The sequence below is a fragment of the Chionomys nivalis genome, chromosome 23 (genome assembly GCF_950005125.1).
Source record: "Chionomys nivalis chromosome 23, mChiNiv1.1, whole genome shotgun sequence".
NCBI lineage: Eukaryota > Metazoa > Chordata > Mammalia > Rodentia > Cricetidae > Chionomys > Chionomys nivalis.
The window spans coordinates 2,312,920-2,329,988 of NC_080108.1; the positions used below are offsets into that span (position 1 = coordinate 2,312,920).

A 17,069-nucleotide genomic window follows, 5' to 3' on the forward strand; every position below is an offset into this window, starting at 1 on the left:
CTAGAATGCAGAATGGCACAAAAGGATGTCCAACACATATCTGTTTCTTCTCCGTCTATTCTTCTAGTTTTACCAACATGAATCCCCAAACCCACTGATACACTTTCATGTCCCCACCTTTACCTACACCGTCCTATCTGCCTAGGGCGTCTCAGTGAGACTAGTCAATTCCTGCTCATTCAAGGGCCGACTGAACTCACTTCCTCTAAGAAACTTCAGAAGAAGCCTCTTACCTCATCCCTCAAATTTTAATTGCATTTTATACATACTTCTAGAAGCAATGTCAAAGTTTCATCTTTACCCCTTGGGATCCCTCGGCAAGGAATAACTCAAGGGACAAAACTGTGATTAATCTCCATGTCTCCACGGCCTCCACCCAGCAGAGACCTGGAGAGCCTCAGGTGGCAGGCAATAGCTCACTTTCTAAGGCTTAGCGGAAAATAGAAACTGGAAGGTTCTGAAGGGTCAATCTGAAACCTATCAGGGTATATAATTGACCTAAGCAAGGGCATGACCTGGCAAGGGCATGACTAATTTCTTAATTATTTTGATTCTCTTTAAAGTATTATTTAGACACTAATTATAATTTGAGACAGGGCGCTACACTGAGAGGCTTCCCAAAGTTAAGAGGAATAGGAAAGGCAACAAAGATGTGGAAATGGAAGAGATTGGGAGTAAAAGACTTAAAATTCACTTAGTCTTGTCTGGTACTTATGTACTTAGACACACGCACATGCACACGCGCACACACACACACCATCCTCACTTCTACCACCCCTCTTGATTCAAACCCTTCTACGGTTTTTGTTGGAATTTCCCATTTGCTATTGGCCATCTCTCCTTTGCATGCTAGCCTTAAAAGAAACCCAAAGGGATTCCTCTAGATGCCACTGCAGCCACCCCCCAAACTGGAGGCTGTCTGTGCTCTCACGCTCACCCTGCAGACTTTATCCCTAGTTTTCAGGGCGATGTGCAAAGCATTCTGTGCCTCCGTCTGCGGAGAGGACTGTGAGCCGCCTCTGCCAGCTGCCGCCACCGCTTTGCTCCTTCAGCGCATTTCCTAGTCGTCCTCACTCAGCTCCTGAGTGTCTGCTTCTTCCCCCGTTCTAAGTTATCAACGGCCACAGGGAAGACCCTGCCAACACCGCCCCACGCTCTCACCTCAGGTCCAACTGAGACAACACCCACAGGATCACACCCAGGGCCTCATCACCAAATACAAATCAATTCCAACATTATAAAGTGAATCACAGACCCTCTAGCCCACAGATGGCTCAGAGGGTAAAGGCACTTGCTGCCAAGTCTAATGACCTGAGTGTGATCCCTGGGACCCACATGGTAGATCATTCACTCACACAATACAACCACACACACACACACACACACACACACACACACACACGCCTGCCTGCCTTTCCCTCCCTTTCCAAAGTTTAACCAGCGAAAATCCAGTGCAGACAGTTGAATTCACTCTCTCCGCTGTCTCCGGACGGCAGCAGAGCTGTATGAGAACACTAAAACCCGGTCACTTCCAAGCTGTCGCTGTCCTCCTGCATGACACGGGATGGTTCCCCACTCCTCTCTATGGGGAGAAGCTTATTTCTAATAAGAAAACAGAAATCTCTGCAGGAAAACGCTAGCTTCCACCCCAAATGCTACATGCCTCCCTACTAACGTAACCGCATTCTTCCGGCTTCCAGTTATGATGAAGTGATGACGTCATTTCTTCCCCCCAAACCGACTCTCTTTTCCATATTCTCTTTGCTTGCCTGACTTCTTCCCTAGAATGGCCTTTCAATTACACCAAGCTTTCCTTCTGTTTGATATGGCCAGTCACTTGATATTCTGTTATTTAACAAATAATATCATGCACTTACAATGTCTTAGTACTACTCTAGTTGGGTAAAACAGAATTTCTATGTTCGTGGAAATCTTGTATCTAGTACCAGATGCAGACAAGAAGCAAGCGATCCAATAAAACAGTGCGCACAGGTACGTGGATAGGGCAGGGTTGACCAGGACAGACTTTGTTGAGGAAGAAACACTTAAGACCTGAATGGAATAGGATGACAAGGGCTGGCGAGATGGCCTAGTGGTTAAGAAATGAGAAGACAGGGCTGGAGAGATGGCTCAGCGGTTAAGAACACTGGCTGCTCTTCCAGAAGACCTGAATTTAATTCCCAGAAACCACATGGTGGCTCACAACCATCTACAATGAGATCTGGTGCCCTCTTCTGACATGCAGGCATACACGATGCAGAACACTGTATACAAAATAAATAAATAAAATCTTTTTAAAAAGAAAGAAAGAAAGAAGGAAAGAAGGAAAGAAGGAAAGAAGGAAAGAAAGAAAGAAAGAAAGAAAGAAAGAAAGAAAGAAAGAAAGAAAGAAAAGAAGACAGCCAGGTGGTAGAGGTACATGATTTTAACCCCAGAACTCAAGAGGCAGGTGGATCACTGAGTTCAAGGCCAGCCTGGTCTACAGGGTAGTTCCTGGACAGTCAGGGTGACACAGAGAAACTCTGTCTTTAAAAAAGGAAAGAAAAGAAAGGAAGCAAGTAAGAAAGAAACGAGATGACAGATTTTAGTAACATCCAGAAGATGATCATTGTAAGCAGATAGAACCATAAATACAAATATAGATTATGAAACTATATATAATGGGCAACCAACAAGATAAAAGTTTATTCAATAGGCAAAGAAAAACAGACTAAGATTAAGTGACTAAGGCTAGAAATTCTGTGATAGAATTCCAGTCCTGGGTTTAAGCCCCAACCCCAGACAGCAAGAGGGGAGGGATGGGGACAGAGGCAGAGAACATAAAGATCAGCTACACAGTCAGACTGTACAGGGCCTCATAAGCCACAATAAGAACCTGGACTGCACAGCAACTATGTTTTAAAGCAGTAACCTGATTCGTCATTTAGACAGACCACTCCAGCCAGAGTAGAACAGGCTTCAAAGAAGAATAAAGGCAAACCCATTAAGAAATTACAAAAATCACGGTAAGAACTCACGGTTACATGTAAGACTGACAGAACTTCAAAGGTAAATGTATCTTAAAGGCAGAGCCAAAGGGCTTAGGGACTGACAGACCATAGCTAAAAGGAAACACAAAATCAGAGCTAAGTAGTTATTTTTACCTGACCCAAGAAATACCAGAATAGCACACAAAACTCTACAGTATCCTCTGGTGCACATATGCTCTCCTCTGACACCAACACCTCTTCCAAACGCCGCTCTGTCTCTGCCTGCCCTCAGAAGCAGAGCTTCTCCAAAGAGGTATCTATTTGTATGTATAGCCCTGTCTCCACTACCTTCCCTTCCGGGCCACCTGGCATCCTTCCTGTGTCGCCACAAGTATTCTTGTCAAGATCGCCGATCATCCCCATCTTGAAAAATCACATGGTCGTGCTTCTCATGGGCAGTCAACATAACTAACCTCAGTTCTCCTTTAAACGTTCTACTTTCTCGGATTCTCTCCATCCATCTTTCTGCCTCCTCTTTTCCCCTCTGTACAAACGTATCTGTCGCACATCCAAGACTCCAGACCCTCTACTCATACTCAACACTGTCCCCAAGATGAGCTCACCCAGCCCACAGGCATATGACACCCAAGTGTCACCTTTTAACCAAACATCTCTGTTTGGCAGACAATTCCATCTACACTTCTGTGAAGCTGCAGGGCCCGGTAAGAGTGGCAGATGCTGCTGTCTCACAGACTATTAAACTTAACATGACCAAAAGGAACTCTTGGTTATCACAGCAGCTATCACAGAGTTTAATTATATTCATTTATTACACATCTCCTTAATAAGCAGTAGCAACTAAACATGGTATATTTATTAACACATATGTAACAACTAGACAGACACTTAGCTGACTGTCAGAGGTACAGACTCTGACTCTGCCCTCAAAACGCACGGCCTAGTACAACAGGCACAAGCCCCACCACTGAGTGCAGGGAGATACTGCATAAACCTAGGAGAGGCCCTACCAGCCAAGGAAGACTTTCTGAAGAGATGACCTCAGAGTTTATTTCTGTAGGATAAGAATAACTATTATCAACCGTGTAATTTTTATTTTAAAAAATTTATTTATTTTTATGTGCATTGGTGTTTTGCCTGCATGTATGTCTGCGTGAGGGTGCCAGATCCCCTGGAGCTGGAGTTATAGGCAGTTGTGAGCTGCCATGTGGGTGCTGGGAATTGAACCCGGATGTGCTTAATCACTGAGTCATCTCTCCAGCCCATCATTCTTTATAAAGTTACTTTTAAACTTTGTAATAAACTCTTCAGTGGTAATATAAACTACCTTTCATTTTATATATGAAACCTAGATTAACAAGTAAGTAACCAGCGATTTCTAAAATAAAGTCTGTTTACCGTAAAGAATCACTGAAAATACAATCTTCTGTACTGGCCTACCATCTCTCTGATTTGAATATAAACTGTGATCGCCAGTTGACTCCATCTGAACAGGAGTTCAACTGTCAACCCTGAAAGCCTTTTCTGTCTCGTCCCTCTTTTTCTTGTATTCACCAAGAATGAAACTCAAATTTTAGGCTACCCAGTGGCATCCTCAGGCTTCAGGGCTACAGCATCTGAACATTTGCTCAGTGTTTTAAGAATGCATACAGGGACAATAAAATAAAATGGGGACATCACTGTACAAAGTGTCTTCATGCACTCATTGCTTCACTAGATCCTCAGCAGCCCTACAGGGTGTGACATTTCTATCCGACAGAAGTGAGAGAAGTGAACACCTAGTCTATCTCGTGCCAGAGACTGAATTTAAGATAAAGGGGGAGAAAAGGGGCAGAAAAGAATCAAATAACTCAGAAAGGGTGCTCAGCAGTGAGTCACTCCATACGGAGCCAGAAATGAGCAGGGACGAAGTCTTTTTCCTTCCAAGATACTGAGAATTTGTTTGGCCATGGCACAATAACCTACCACATGTAAATTTGTTTCCTGTCTCCGTAATATCTACACTCTAGTCTCAAAGACAGAAAAAATAAGAAAACCCTTCACACACAACAGGCATGTGTCACAAGATGACATGGTCAAAGCAAATTCATGTCACCATTAAAGAACAGTTTATCATCCAGCCCTGCCCCTGGTCTGCTGAACCTTAGTCTTCATCCCTCATGAGGGTCTACATCCTTTACCCCAACTGGAGGCAGACAATGAATCAATTCCCACTTTTTTTTTACTCTAACATGGTTTAGCTGACTGAGAAAATACTTCTTTTTAACATTACATCTATTTATTTATGCACGTCTGTGCTGGGGTAGTAGCGGCTGTACGCCATGGCTCAGGAACTACACAGCTTAAATGAGTTGGTTCTCTCCTTCCACCATATGAGACCTGGGAATAGAACTCAGGTCAGGCTTGGAGGCAAGTGCCCTTCTGGGCTAAACCATCTCACCAGCCAGAGGGAACAATTAATAATGGATACCACACTGAAATCTTTTGTGTATATGTGTGCATAAATACACACAGACACACACACACTCACACACAAACTGCATATTCTAGATAGTGTCAATGAAACAACAACCCTGTCATTCTCATCTCTGTGTTCCCTCTCTCCTGCCTTAGGACACTACCCAAGGGGGAAAAAACTACAGAGCAAAAATAAACCACTTCAAAGACCCCTAAATCAGGAGAGAAAAGAATTTGGTCCTGTTACACATCCTATAATCTCTCCCTCTACAACCACCCTTACCCCCAAATAACCTCTATAGTGATGTCAAGACCACCTTCCTCTTCAAAAAAACACTCTCTTGCCCCCAAAACTCCACCTTCTACTCTTCTCCCCATTGTGCTATTTTCTCTCTCTCTCTCTCTCTCTCTCTCTCTCTCTCTCTCTCACACACACACACACACACACACACACAGACACACACACAGAGATCAACCTTCCTTCCTTCAAGGCAGCAGTACCTCTGGGCTGCCAGCTGGTAACTGGCTCTCCCCCAGCTCCTCATGGTAGTCTCTTATCTAGCTGGATGTGTACTGGTTCTCTGGTCTTCAAGCTCTTGACTTTCTCCTGTGCTTTTTCCCTACTCTGGACTCAAGGAAAAGGACAATGGGGAATAAAACCAGGGAGAAGGACTGATTATTGGGAGGCACCAAAACACAGCCAGAGGGCCATAAGGAGGGAGCCTGGCACTCAAAGAAAACAGAGTGTAAGTGAAAAACAAGGAGACTAGATAGAATGTTTCAACCTTACGAACATCACAAACCAGCAACCTACGACCACCGAGAAAGCAGTCAGAAATTCTAAAAGAAAACAGAAGAGGCCCAACCAAGACAGAGAGGATCGGGGGAGAAAAGAGACGATGACAACAACAACAAAACCAGAAACAACTGGTTATGGAGGGGAGGAGACGGAGAAGTAGAAGGCATGAGGACAAGGACAGGAAGAAAGGAAGATGGTGGGGTAGGAAAACAGGTGAGGGACAAGCAAGGAAAAACGACCAGGAGGAGGGGGAAGGAGAGGGAGGCCTGTCAAAGGAAATGCATAGCATTTTTGAAACTGAGATGAGAAAGAAGGTCCAAAATAATCAAGGTATGCTAGTATTTGTATTTCTTGATGCCAAACAACAGAGGAAGGAATTACAGTGATTAAGCCATTATACAATCTCAAGGTCTGTCATTTACTTAGCAGATCAATAGCAGGGCTCCAGAGAAGACAGCCTAGTTACAGCAATGGTCTAATCACCAAAGAACTGGCCAGTTCAGAGAAAAATATGAATATACTTTTACCTGTTTATTTTCAATCCCATCTCCCTACAGTCACCATACCTACATTTGCCCCCAACATGAGCATTTGCAGCCAATCTGGCCCAGAAGTCACTGCTTCTAATTAGACTAGGAAAATGCACACAGACCAGCAAAATGCTGGCCCCCTGTCCCTGTCTGGTTCACCTTTCCAGGGCAATCTGACAGCCTAGGAAAGCCGCAGTTTCTGACAAACAAGGAAACCGAGGCTCACCGAGGCTGCCTCAACAGGAACAGCTCCAGGGTCTCCTATCTCCACCGCATCTCCCACCAGGGATCAGCACCTCTGGTCTCGGTAAGCGGGCAGCTAAACCAACAGGCCACCGAGCAGAAGCATGCTTACAAAGGAGAGGAGCCCCTGAGGCACACAGTTCCCCAAAAATCCAGCTTCCCCTTCATAAACCTTCCCCAGCCAGATCTCTCATTCCAACACAGGCCTAGCCCTGAGTGGGCTTATCTCAAGGTTCCACCCTCAGGCCCTTCCCTCATTAAGAGTCCCTTAAGGTAAATGCAATAGAATGCTCTTCCCATTCTGCCCCGGAAGGCAGCAGGACACCCCCTCCACCTATCCTGGCTCAGCCTAGCTATGCCAGGCCCAGAAAAGGCCAGCATTACCTGGCAGGGAGTGCGGGGCCCAGCATCTCTGATGATCCTGTGTATCTGTCGCAGAGCCGCACCTCTCCCCGCTCAGCAGTTGGGACAAAGCCCAGGCTGAACCAGCCCGACAGGCTGGATTCTGCTGTTCGCAGCAGCGCAGCCACCCAGCTTCGGAGGAGCAGCACACTCGGCCCCCTAGCAGGGCGGCAGCAAAGACGGAGTGGCTCGGTGAAGGGGCGGGGAGGGAGGGAGGGACAGAGAGAGGGAGGGGAAGGGGGCGGGGAGAGCGCTGCCTCCTCCCCCTTCTTTCTAAAGAGGCGCTGATGGGCGGGAAACAGCAGCGTTCCCACCATTCTGGTTGTCTCTGCCGGTCTCCCAGCTCAGGCTCCAACAAGAGGTGCCAGGCAGGCTTTCTAGAGCCGCCAGAGTCCTCCTGTGCCCAAGGGTCAGGATAAAAACAGGAGGTCCTCTGCGCCTTAGTTTTGCAGCCAGGTATTGAGGGAGTCTGGGAGTCCTTCCTGGACCTTCTCAAATAGGAGTCAAGATTCATTCAGACTAGAGTGGATGGGGAATGCATCTCTTACCCTGACTCTCTAAAACGCGTCCCCTAAGATACTAGGTGGCCTTATACCCTCCTCTCCTTTGAACAACGCTCAGCAACAGTTACCATTTGTTAAGGACATCTACTGTACATGGCCCCGCACTTAAGAAACCTTAATTCATGGGTGTCAGAACTGGGTCCTAGAAGAATATGCTCTCCAAATTTCTTAAGGACCTGCTAGATACCAGTCACTATCTGAACTGCCACCTCCCAATAAAAGGTGCCTCCTAAAGACTAAAACGATAAAAATCTACCTTCACATTATTTCCCAGGGCTCCCCAGGGGACAGTATCTCTCACCTCACTCACCCAACTCATCCCCTTTCTCCGGGGTATATGAGTGGAGACAAGTTATGCAGATTATCTCTTCCAGGTCATAACTCATGAGTTTAAACGTTTTAAGTCATTTACTCTCTTTATGTGGTATGGGAGGTGACACATGAGTATCACAGCATGCATGCAGAGGTCAGAGGAGAACACATGGGAATCAATGCTCTTCTACCATTCAGGTCCTAGGGACCAAACCTGGCTGTCGGGCTTGGTGACACGTGCCTTGCCTCACTGAGCCACCTCACCTGCTCAGGAAAAACAGAACAACGAAAGTTGACAACTTAAAAAGATCCCTGGTCAATGGAAGGGAGTATGGGCAAGATCAGAGTGAGCAGTCTTTTAGAGCTCAGGCAACAGAGAGGAGACAGGACTAATTTATTCAGATGTCTGGGATGAAAAGAAATAACACATTCCGAAGACACCACCTGAAAGCAGGGCAGAAGACAGGGAGCAATGGATAAGAAGATACGGTGACTTCCCCAGGGTCACACATCCAGTAAATGACATGCTCATCTATTTACCACGGTCTGATTCCTAAGCCTAAGTTCCTTTTTCGTACAACAGATCACTGTTGGTCATCTTCCTACTCCAGGACCCTAGCTAAGAGTGGATGGCCAGCATGAAACCCGGCTCATGAAATACTCCTCCATCTTCCCCGACAGATGTCTGCACTTCCATTCAGTGTGTCCAAATTCGTCTAACTGCAGAGGAAGAGCTCTACACAGAAGGAACTCAGTTCTCTTGCTATTCACCCTTTCCAGGTCCTGAGTACTTGCAATATTCGGACAAAGAGATGGACATTTCTACATTAGGAAAAGAAACTGACTGGGACCAGTAAAAAGGATCAGTGGGCAAAGGCACTTGCTGCCAAGACTGCTAGCCTGGGATCGATCCCTGGGACGCGGGGCAGACAGAACTAACTCTTCCTCCCGTGAGTTGGAGAGATGGGTCAGTGGGTTAAAAAAAAAAATGGCTGCAGAAGCCTGATGACTTAAGTTCAATTCCCAGAACGCACTTAAATGTAGGAGAGCCTGACTCCACAAAACTGTCCTCCGACTTGCACATGCACACAATGACAAGTGCACACCACAGCAATAAATAAATAAAAAAAATAGGTGGGTAGGTAGATGATTAATAAATAAATGAGAACAAATGGCTGGGGTTCTTAGCGTGCTGACCGGGCACTTAGGAGGCTGGAGTAGGTGGATCGTGAGTTCTAACACAACTTAGGCTACATGGTAAGACACTATCTTAAAAAGCAGGTAGAGACAAAAGATTTGAACAAAAGGTTTACCAAGACAACAATCATGCAAAAACATACTCAACATTGTAAGCCATTAGGGGAACTGCAAATTTAAACACTGGTGTGATACCACGATTAGTTCCTACCTACGACAACGCTAATGCCCCAGTACTAACGGCAATGATGACGTGAAACCACAGGAACCTACTTCATTGCTGCTGAAACACAGAATGGTCAGTCATTGTAGAAGACAGCTAGGCAGTTTCTGACAAAGCTAAATATAGGCTTAGTAAGCATTTTAGCAGCCGAACAGCTAGGTATTTACCCAAATGAAAATAATCGGTTATAGCCCACCCAAAAAGTTTCCCCTTGTACATACAACAGTTCTAAACTGGAAGCAATCAACGCATATTAGTACATGAATAAACTATGATAAATCCATACAATAGCATATGCAAAAAAGAAACTAACAAGCTACAAAGGGACATGGCAATACCTTACAAGTAGGTTGCTAAGTGAAAGAAGCCATTCAGAAAAAGGGCTGCATGACCCAACTACATGGTGTCTTGAAAAAGGCAAACTACAAAAACAGTAAAAGTGTGGGAAGAGAAAGCTTAACAAACAGATACATAACGCATGGGATGTTTCTAGAATAAAGAGTCTCACACCACTATAATAATAAATACATAGCATTACATACACTTCAAAACCTAGAAAACGACTAATTCAAACTACAGACTTCAGTCAACAATGATGTATTCAATACTGGTTCCGTCAGTTGTACCGGATCAATGAATGTTTTGCCCAATTTTTAAATAAATCTATAACTGCACTGAAAATGATTATAAAAGAGAAAGCATTAAGGAAAAAACAAAGACATGGATAAGATGTGCTTTCTTTCTAGCAAAGCTTATTAGACATAAAATGACTGTCAAAATGCTCTAAGTATCTAAATACTTCTCAATTTCCATGCTTATCTGTCTACAGACCATGAACAGTGCCAAATATACTTTGAATGGTGGTGGTCTAGGGCCGCCTCCACTAAACACAGCTGTCTGCATAACCCAAGGAATTACTCTTAAATACAAACTGCTTGTCATAGTGTTACTATTATCTCCTTATACCTAGTACTTCTAATAACTAAGAGCTACATGAAAGTGATAGCCACCGCGATACCTTTGGACAGAGTGGAACTTAGGCAGCCCACAGCACCATGTTATAAGATCAGCATCATGCTAAGTCCCCTTCAGCCTATATGCTGCCGTTTTGAGACTTAAAATGCAGAATTTAACAGTCCTCTTAAACTTCATCCTTCAACTCCAGAGCACACTGGCTTTCCCTCCTGGACACAACCATCTGCAAATCTACAAAAATATTAATTATGCAGTTTTTTGAAATATTTATTAAACGTTCGTCATGAATTCTTTTTGTCTCTCTGTAGTACTGAGAAATGAACTCAAGGCTCTCAGACCCGATGCCAAACAAGCCTTTTACCAAAGAAATACACCTCTATTCATTCTCTTTATGTTTCTTCCTTTTTTCTGTCTTTTGTTTTTTGGGTTTTTTTTGTTTGGTTGGTTGGTTGGTTTTTTGAAAGAGGGTTTCTCTGTTAGAGGATGACACATTTTCCAGGCTATCTTTGAGCTCACTCTTTAGCTCAGGAACCTGCCTCAACCTCCCCCGTAGCTAGGATGATATGCCTAGACCACCAGGCCCAAGTTCATCGAGTGCTCCTGCATGTTCTAGACTTTAGAGATAAAAAAAAATGGTGAAGAAATTATCTATATCTACAGGAAATCACCAACAGGGGTCAACATATGTAGAATAACCGAAAAGTAATCCAGGTAACATCACACACCTGTTATCCCTGCAAACAAACAATTTTGGAGGTGGAGGTAAGGGGATGTGTAATTCAAAGTTACCCTTAGCTACAAGCAAGTTAGGCCAGCCTGAGCTATATGAGACTGTATCTTCACAGAAAAGAAGAGAGGGGAGGGGAGGGGAGGGGAAGAGGGCAAGATGGCCAGGCATGGTGGCATGGTAACATACAACTTTAATCCCAGCACTCAGAAAACAGAAACAGGGGGATCTCTGGGTCTACACAGTAAGTTCCTGATGGAGAAAGGTCATTGGTTAATTAATAAAAAAAACTGCTTGGCCCTCATAGGTTAGAACATAGGTGGGTGGAGTAAACAGAAGAGAATGCTGGGAGGAAGAGGAAGTGAGCTTAGACGCCATGCAGCTCATTGCCAGGGCAGACGCAATGAAGCAAGCCGCCAGGTCAGACAGGCTGAATCTTTCCCGGTAAGATTGATGCTACACAGATTATTAGAGATGGGTTGATCGGGATATGAGAATTAGCCAGCAAGGGCTAGAGCTAATGGGCCAAGCAGTGTTTAAAAGAATACAGTTTGTGTGTTGTTATTTCGGGGCATAAGCTAGCCAGGCGATCAGGAGCTGGGGCGGCAGGAACACAGCCCGCAGCTCCCGCTACAAGTTCCAGGCCAGCAAGGTCTTCACAACTACAATGTGCACACAAAACAACCACAGACACACAAACAGACTAAAAAGTGGCATACTAGACAGCTAAATATGTAGAATGAAATAGAAGAAACAAAAACATCTAACACATAGTACGGAAAGATCAAATTCAGGTATCTTCTGTTTAGCCTTCAATTGTGGAAAATCATCTATCAAAAGCTCTGTTTGTATACCCAACCAGCACAGGCAATCAAACGCCATCGCCCCGCTTCACTCTGTCCTCTCTCACTTTGAGGACTGATATAAGAAACTTGGCTCCCTTCCCATAAAGACTACGAGGAAAGGGGAAATTATGTGATTAATTTTAATTTTTAAAAATAAGAAGAAATCAAAATACTTACTGACCCTTAAAAACAACAACATTGGCTCTCTCTGATGCCACACCGATGTGCAGAACTAGGCACGGTGATGAGACGCCAACAGTTTGTTACTGAGGACTGACAACCGTTTAGATCAAAGAGGAGGTGAGATGCAGCCAGGGGTGGAGGTGCGCCTACGATCCAGCACTCAGCATGCACAGAGAGGGATCACGTCAATGGTACAGAGTGACCAGGGCGACATCTCGTCTCCACAGCAGTAAGAAAGGAAGAGGGAAAGCCGAACTGGATGAGGAGAAGGGAATTTAGAGATGAGGCTCTATGTTTGAAACACAAATTAAATCAACCAGATAACAGGTGACTTACTGAAAACTACCTAACGTCCTTACGTTTATGATATATCCCTTTGATTTACAATGTAAATAATTGACAGATTATAAACTGTGGACCTTGGACAGCAATGTTTTGTCTGTGAAGTCTTCTTAGACCTAACTGGGCCCTTTTTTAGGCATATAAGCATAGACCACCTGCTAACTCTGCTATAAGAGCAAACGAGCAATAATTCTAACTCGGAAACCTGGCTTTGTTTAGAAACTAAAACTTTTAATTTACCTGTGTATGTACTTAACTGGTGCCTACGATGACTGGAGTAGCTGCAGAATTTGAATCGGTTTTCTCTTACAACCACAAACAATTTTAAACACTGCTGGATAGAAATTATGCTCTTCTAATACCACAACTAAATGTACGCGGAGTTAGTCAACAACGGTGTATAAAATAACCATGTAATGTGTCGTTCTTTCTTGAAGTAATTAGACGGCAAGGTCTACTAAGGAGACTTTCTAAGATGAGATAGAGTATAAAATAAATAACAGTTTTCAAAATACTTGAGCTTCCAAAATAGTATGAAAACACAAGACCAAAAAATAAATCACACTACCAACTTTAAAGCTGTATTATAAAACTGTGCATAGTGGCACACGTCTATAATCCCAGCAATCAGGAGGTTATGTGGTAGCACACAACATTAATCCCAACACATGGAGGCTGTGGAAGCAGGAGGACCATCAGGAACACCCTTGGCTATACAGTCAGTCTGGGATCAGACTCAGATTCAAAAAACTGTATCAAGCCGGGCGGTGGTGGCGCACGCCTTTAATCCCAGCACTCGGGAGGCAGAGGTAGGCGGATCTCTGTGAGTTCGAGGCCAGCCTGGTCCACAAGAGCTAGTTCCAGGACAGGAACCAAAAGCTACGGAGAAACCCTATCTCGAAAAATCCAAAAACAAACAAACAAACAAAAAAAAAACTGCATCAATAAATAAAACAATAAAACAAGCAAGAAGAAACAAATGAAAAAAGTAAAATCTATTTGGCAGCAGTCAGTCACAAAGCCACATAAATTAAACTATATTTGCAACAAAGCCAAGAACTGAAAAGGGAAACACAAGCTTCATCTGGATAAGTGAGTTCCAGACAGCCAGAGCTGCAACACAGAGAATCCCTGTCTTGAAAAGGAGAAAGGGAGAGAGAGACAGAGAGAGAGGGGGAGGGAGGGAGGGGGGGGAGGGAGGGAGGGGGGAGGGAACTACCAAAACAGTCATTCTGCCTTACTAAGATCTTTGTTAATACCTTTTCTCAGCTCTTGGTTGAAAAGACACTTGATCTCCTAATTTAATACTCTATCCCCAGCACAGAAGTTGGCGACTCCAGTAAAACACGGACACTACCAAGCATTACTATGGAACGATACAGACCCCAACCCCCAGTGACACACCTCCTCCAACAAAGTCACACCTACTTCAAAAAGGCCACACCTTCAATAATGCCACTTCCTATGAATCGAAACCGCCACACAGGTTCTTGTTATGTAGCCTAAATTGACATTAAACACTCAATCCTCCACTTCTCAGGTGCTGGGATTACAGGCATGCTCCTCCACAGTTACTCAGTAGAACACGCCCTTCACATTTAATTTTGATCTTTCACAGGTGTGTAACATGGTACATCTTGTGCTGTCCCAAGGCAACATGGGATCGCAAGAATAGGCAGCTGATACGATACAGCACACTGTGATGCTAAGCTATTATGTGCAATAGGTTTGATGCATTAAATGTACTTTGCGGGGGGGGGGGTTCAAGACACAGTTTCTCTGTGTAACAGTTCTGGTTGTCCTAGAACTTGTTGTGGAGACCAGACAGGCCTCAAACTCACAGAGATCCCCCTGCCTCTGCCTCCCAAGTGCTGGGATTAAAGGTGTGTGCGGCCAGCACCTGGCTAAATGTACTTTTAATTTACAATGTTTTCTATAGAGAATGGCTTTATGTGGAGCATGCCTATAAAAAATCCAGTACTCAGGAGGCAGAGGCAGGAGGAGCAAGAGTTCAAAGTCATCCTCGGCTACAGGAGTTTGCAAACTTCTCTACATGATGCCCTGCCTCAAAAAGCAAACAACAAAGACAAAGGGAAGGAGGAGAGAAGGAGCTTGCAGATGGCTACTGCTTAGAAAACCTGAGAACCTGAGCTCAGGATCCCCAGGACTCACAAGAGAAAGGATGGATGCGGTATCATGATACGGTAGCATACACATCTGTAATCCCAGCATGCACCAACAGGAAATGAGAGAGACAAGGGAATTCCCAGAAGCTCACTAGACAACTAACCGGTCCTGCGCAACAGTAAAAGGAGAGACCATGTCTCAACACAAGGTGAAATGGGGACTGACAACGGAGGTTGTCCTCTGACCTCCACAGCATGCAACGTACAACGCGCACACGTGTGCACACACGCACACAACATACATACACACACGCACACACACGCACACATACATACACACATACACGCCCACACACACATACACACATAAACACAATTTGATGGCTCCATGGCGGCACACGCCCATCATTTTACGTTGAAGAGAATCTATGCTCTCTCCCCAGCCTCCCCTAAGATTTAATGTGATAATAGGACACAGTTAAAGACAGGAAGCTTTTTAAGAATTCAAAGGAAATGGTCATTTTTAACTGTAAAATAGGACACAGAAATGGTGCTGGCTCCTCCTTTCCTCATTCTGCCTCTCCCTCACCCTTCCTTCCTCAAATGTGGCATTCCAGTCCCCAGACTGTCAAGACCTCACAGCACAAGGAAGGCCTAAGGCAAATGCTCCAACGTTAGTTGAATGAAGAAAGACAAAACACCTGGTTCCCAAATGCTGGTGCATCTGCGCTCACACCAGCCACCAGCCACCCTCCTCCTTGAGTAGAGAAATCTAATTTTTACATTTCAGATTGCTGTCAGGTTCCTTACTCCACACAGTTGGAAATGTTGCTGATATAAAGCAGCAGAACACAGAAAAATCATGAGAAAAGATTACTCTAAGTAGTCAGAAACACCGATTCCTTACTAACCACTGTCCCCTTACTGATTATGGTCATTGCTGTTTGTAGCCAGTGGTCTCTAACATAAGTGAAACCCTGTTTCTACCACTAGATTACAGAGGCTATGAATAGATATGAAAGCACTAATAAGCACGCTTCATAAATTTTATATTCCCAATAAGTCCTTTAAACAAAACATTAAAAAAGTAAACATTAACACCTATTTTTAAAATGACTTTCATATAAATATGCATATAAAACACACACACACACAACACATTACTCAGATAATAAAAATAAAACTGTAGCATACCACCAACATCCCATGCTAAAAGCCGCATTACAATTCAGGGCCACTTTGCTCTGATGAAACTGGCAGTCAAACACTCATTGTTTGATAAAACAGTATTTGTTAAGAGACAAAATTATCTTGTTTCTGCAAGAGGTCAAACATTTTAGGATTGCAGGTTCTGTCATCTCTGTCTCAACCACTCAACTCTACTTCCTTAGCATGAAGATCACGGATAATGCATAAATGAACAACGTAGCTGTCATCCAGTAGAACCTTTATTACAAATGAGGTAACATGTCAGACGCGTCCCAGAGGCAGCAGCCTAGGACTCTAAGCATTAGGCCCAGACGACTGAGTAGAAAATGAACTTACTAATACTGGGTGTCTCACAAGCTACGGAAATGAAGAGAGAAAGGGGCTGGAGGCTAAACTTCAGGGCAAAGCACAAAGCTACACTGAAGATCTAGTCCAACAGAGAAACGGCTACACCACTGCAGCGCACTGGACACGAGAACCGGCATCACGGCTCCCTCTTCGCTACGACAGCCAGCACTAACGCCAGAAGACCAACCTCGCGAGCAAGGCTTCCGCCCTCAGCCTGGAGAAGACATTCAGCACCCGTTGCTTTCTCACTTAGGTCTCCAAGTTCTAATGTGCGGGGTAGACATGTTATATACATAAGACCTAGGTCACTTCCTGTGCTTCAGAGCAATCTCCTTCACACCGTAAAACACACTCCCCGCCACTGTACACACATGCTCACACACACACCCAAAGTAGCCTTATTATCTTCATTTACAAATGAGAAAAATGAGACACAGAAAGCTTAACACCTGACAAAGACTATAAACCTAGTAATACCACAACTTGGAAGAGAATCTGCTCCACCATCTTGTACAGATTTCTATGTTACTTCCCAATTACTGAAAGTAGGTTTTATTCCTTTTTAGATTCAAATACTACCAGGAAGCCATCTTGAGTAAAG

At 44.3% G+C, this 17,069-nt stretch overlaps 1 protein-coding gene across 4 annotated transcripts in view; it reads right to left on the reverse strand.

Moving 5' to 3' along the window:
• Window positions 1-17,069, reverse strand: part of Pak1 (p21 (RAC1) activated kinase 1) — a 99,605-nt gene that overhangs the window by 46,505 nt on the left and 36,031 nt on the right. For 2 of the 4 annotated variants that reach the window (XM_057755965.1, XM_057755962.1), the window contains exon 1: window positions 7,401-7,597. The exons of the other annotated variants lie outside the window; for them this stretch is intronic. The gene's annotated coding sequence lies outside the window, so the exon portion shown is untranslated. Of the gene's footprint in view, window positions 1-7,400; window positions 7,598-17,069 lie in introns of those variants that run through there. 4 annotated transcript variants of the gene reach the window in all.